This window comes from Epinephelus lanceolatus, chromosome 15 (assembly GCF_041903045.1).
Source record: "Epinephelus lanceolatus isolate andai-2023 chromosome 15, ASM4190304v1, whole genome shotgun sequence".
NCBI classification, from domain to species: Eukaryota; Metazoa; Chordata; class Actinopteri; order Perciformes; family Serranidae; genus Epinephelus; species Epinephelus lanceolatus.
This window is the reverse complement of record NC_135748.1, coordinates 8724877-8729990: the sequence shown is the minus strand read 5'-3', so window position 1 is coordinate 8729990 and position 5114 is coordinate 8724877.

Below are 5114 nucleotides of genomic sequence, written 5' to 3'. Positions count from 1 at the left end.
TAATGTTGGTTCAATCATTGTGTTTATAGACTTTACAAACATCAGATTAGTCTAAACGGTGATACGGTGACGTGAAAAATGGGATATATATATATATAGCTAAACTCAGCAAGGTAAACAACAAGGCGATTCCCATTTACACAGTGGTCAAGAGTGCTAGACCGGAAGTGTCGCACAAAAAAACGGAAGCTGGCTGCGTTGTGTTTTGCCTCCGTGTTTCCGTGAAAAATAAGGTGAATTAAGCCATGTTTAATGTGTGTTTTGAAGCAATTAAACTTTACAGCACTTCACAGAAACCCCCGCTGCCAACTAGTGTTTTGGAGGTGTAACTGCAGAGTGACACAGACACACCACCGCACATGTATAAATGCTCACAAAGGCGTAATGTGCGTAGGCTAGAGTCTGCCACACGAGTATAAATCCCGCTTAAGGCTGTTAACTTGAGTTTGGATCCTCCTGATCTTCCCCGAAGAAAGAAAGAATTCAAATCTATATGTGCATACTTAAAGAAAAAATCTTGATGGGACTTTATTGGTGGAAAACAAAAACACCTGGGGGCTTGGATAAAGACTATGGCTCAATATGTGTTGATGATAAATTACATATACTGGGTAAACTGAATTTGTATAAGATTTGGGGACCTTTTATATATTTATATATATTATATTTATTTGTGGAGCATGGTGACTTTGGGAATGTACTGGTACAAGGAGACCACTTGGATGATTTATGATAGACTGTAAAGTTTGTCAGACCTTTTGGATTTATTGCAGGACTTTTTGTTTAGTTAATTGTTTTGTTTTTTTATTTGAAAGTATATGTATATTTAATTACAGATTTTTTTCCTTTTGCATTTTGCTAATGTATTTGTTACAGCGAAGAGGTCGGGGAGGGGAAAGACTGGAGGGTTTAAGGGAAGGTTACATGCTACTTTTGATGCAGTGCACTTCTTGTATGCATTTAATGTGAAAACAAACATACTGTTTTAAAAAAGAAAAGGAATAGACATCTCAGTATCTAAGTCAATGTTTTAATAATATATGCTAAATATGTGTATGTGAATGGCACTGTATATGGCCTCAGCATTATTATCTTCATCGGTCATGTCTCCATCAGGAAAAAAACCCTCATACTGTATGAACAGACAGCTGCCTTACGCATTCGTTGCTTCTCATTTATTATCATCAGCAAGGAATTTTGAAAGACAGTCAAATCCTGCAGCCTGCTCCTGGTAAACAAATTAATCACCTAACCCAAATGCTCAGTGTCTATTTCAGCTGAAACAGAGAAGAGTGGCTGTGTTCAGAAAGCGGATAAAAGACAAAGTACTGGCTAGGAGGCACCACAGTAGGTTTCTGGCACAGCATATGGTGGCCTGTAACTGACACAAATACCACAAATCACATTTTCACAGTAAGTGCAGCGAGCTTGCCAAGTAGAGCGGCGATCTAACAGAAATGTCTGGTAAATATCTAACATTTGCCATACATTTTAACAGAACAATAATGAAGCGTCTCTGGACTTTTTAGTCTTTTTGCCTGCTATTTTTCAATGAACAAACCTCCTGCACTGGCTGATAAAACATGCTCATGTTGTCCTACAGTAGGCTATGTAGTAGCTTATATCTTTAAAGCTGCACTATCAATATTCTTATATTAAAGACAGATCAACTAACCAACTATAAGGTTGCTTATAATGATGAACCCACAGAGAATTATAGACGAATTCGGCAAGCGATTTGTGTATGCCGCCATCTTGCGGCGGCGCCATTGCTGCAGTGACATGTCTCAGTCATCAGTTCATAATGCTGTCAGTGTGAACGTACTCTCTGGCCTCCGGTAACTGATGAAGGTATCTTAAATGAGTACCAATATTAATATAGAAATTAATCATTTGTTTGAGCGATAAGCAGGAAAGATTAGAGTAATAGGGAGATAATAGACTCTATCATTAAACACTGTGTAATATAACGTTAGCATACGTTACGTGTGCTGACGTTAGCAAGCTAGCAGCGTGACATTTAATCATTATGGACAGGCTACGTGACCATCACATCATATTGAAGGCGATCAATATTGATCGCCTTCACTATGATGTGATGGTCGTCTAAAAGGCGGTGTAAAATTTGCCCGACGCATCTGGAGCTCAGGTAATTTTGACCCTCAATCAGAGACCTGTAATTGCCGTTTTTTGGTCATCGGAGGCCAGGCGATCAATGAAATATTCTTGAATACCTAAAACAAAACACAAACACGTGTTGTTGTTGTTTTTAGTCACGTAGCCTGTCCATAATGATTCAGTGTCACGCTGCTAGCTTGCTAACATCAGCACACGTAACGTATGCTAACGTTACATTACACAGTGTTTAATGATACAGTCTATTATCTCCCTGTTAAGTTACTCTAATCTTTCCTGCTTATCGCTCAAACAAATGATTAATTTCTATATTAATGTCGGTACTCATTTAAGATACCTTCATCAGTTACCAGAGACCACTGTCTAACATCATCAGTCCAGCTATTCATGATGCTGTCATTGTAGAGAGTCAGTTCACAGCAGCATAATGAATTGATGACTGACACATGTCACCGCAGCAACGGCGCCGCCGCAAGATGGCGGCATACACAAATCGCTCGCTGAATTCGTCTATAATTCAATTAACTTTGCAGTTTCCCTCAGCTCTAAACACCATAGCCTGTGTGCACAAGTGGCCCAACTGTTATCAGCAATTATACTTGTTTGATGGTGTGTCTGCGTCGCTTCAAAACACTAGTTGGCGCTGGGGTTTCTATGCTAGCCTACTGAGTTTAAGTATAATTTAATTTGGCTCCATTATAACTCACAAGATTCACAGACAAAACTGTCCTTTCATAGACACTTTTTACTTACAAGTACAACATGCTAATTCTATTAGCATAAGCCTATGACATTTTACATTGTATAAATTAGCCTAGTGACTTGTTAAATTTTCCACTACATGAAGCTGGAAACAACAGCAACATTTAACGAAGGAAATGCTAAAAAATTAGGTTCATAGACAAAACTGTCATAAACACATTTTCCCCACATATACAACATGCTAGTGTTATCTATCTGCATTAGCCTGTGACATTTTTCATTTGCATGAAGCTAGTGACTAGCTAACTTTTTTTCTCTACTCATATGAAGGGGAAACAAGAACATTTAATAAAGGCAACATTACAGAATTTGGCTCCATTAAATCTCTCAAGGGTTCACCAACAAAACAACAGTCTTATTCTCGGACTGGGTTTCCCCCACAACCTGCTAATGTTTTTAGCATGTGGTAGCAAGTGTTCGACATTTCCTGTTGCATAAATTAGCCTAGCAACTAGCTAACTTTTCCTTCATTCATATGAAGCTGAGATGAATCACACACATGACTTCTAATGCTATATTGTGGGGGCTTTATTGTCCTTACAATTAATTATTTGTTATCTGTGAAATAAAAGTCAATAAAAGCTTTTCAGTGTGCAAATACAAACTGGAAGTGTGCGTCACGACGTGTTGTTACATTTCTGGCAAGGTGCACATCAGGCTACGGCATAGGGTAAGTGCCTACGCAGAGCCTACGCCATAGATATGGTGTTGATTCAACACAGAAGTATAAACCCTGCTTAAAGAAGCATGTTTTCCTGACTAAAACAAAGCTAAAGGGAGAGTAGCCTAAATATTGGCCTTCTATTCAGCACGTGAACACAAGCACAACTTGAATGCAAATATGCAACTGTATGCTAACAGATTCACGATAAGAACTTCATATGATAGAATTGTCAATATTGTCACAATGTTGTGTTTATAGTTTGCTCTGTTTCCTCCGATTGGTTAAGAAAAACAACTAGTGCAGCTTTAAAGCTGAACTGATAAATATTTTCAAATATCTTTTACCAAAACATCTTCATAAGGTGAAAATATTCATCAGTGTTTGTGTTTTCAGCTAGCTTCCCTGTCCCCTACTGTCAAAGAAAATCACTTCACTAATACACCTTTAATCATTTAAGACAGGCTTTGGTTGGGTCAGATTTGTTTTGGCTGCACCATTATAGCCTACACTGACATTATGAAGTAATCTGAGCATTTCTGTAAACAGTTGTGACCACAGTGATATTTTAATGATTCAAGTTCCCTCCTGATGGCACAGTTTGTGATTAGACAGTGGCTAAATCAAGCACTTACCATGTTTCATGGTGTGTAATAGGCTTTGTTTTATAAAGAAAATCCACTATCGTGGCAACTACTAGTGTAACTATGGTGTGTTATGGTCTGTACCATAGCTCCCTCCAATGGTTGCTCACTGATGGTGAAAACAAATAAGTTAGGTAGAGCTTACAGAAAGCATGTATGACCACCTCTGTTTGCACAGGAAGCAGCTGCACAGTCATCACACTTGGCTGCACTGCAAATACATGGTTGTGTCTGTGTGGGTCTTTGACCACGTCTGCATGTCCACACACCTTCACATCTGTGGGTTTTACATTATATGCAAATGTAAATGAACTGAAGGGAGACAGTGACCTTTAGACCATACTTTTGTAAACTGTTTGACAGTTTTGTGGCAGTATTTAGATTTGTCTTCAGTTTTTGGCATTTTTACGCCTGCAAAGTATTTGGTCTTTACTACTAACACTTAATCTCATCGGGGGAGAAAAATCTCTGAAAATGTATGGACAGTAAGACTTTGCACTGGAAGAATGAAAGAATGAAGCTTGCTGGAAACATGAAGTTGTAGCAACATTCCACAGTGTGAACGGGGGAGCATCTGGAAATCTTTAAAGGAGAGGGGAGGGGACAAGGAAGGAGAGGAGGAGGCTAACAGAGAATCTGCTGAATATTTAGGCCACATATACAGAATTTGAGCAGGGTTGTTTTAAGATTTAAAGGTGTGTGTAATCCTGTTTGAATTAGCAGAAATGAGCAAAGATGAGAAAAACCGATCAAAAAAGTTGTTCAGTGAAAGAGTAATAATGCCAGACTGTCAACAGTAGAAGCAGAGAGCATAACTGCATGAGAGAGGAGTTGTAAGAATGTTAGTCATAGACAAAAAAAGACAGAGAGAGCAGGGGAAGTCTGACCAAAGTGCTCGGCCTCTTCCTGCC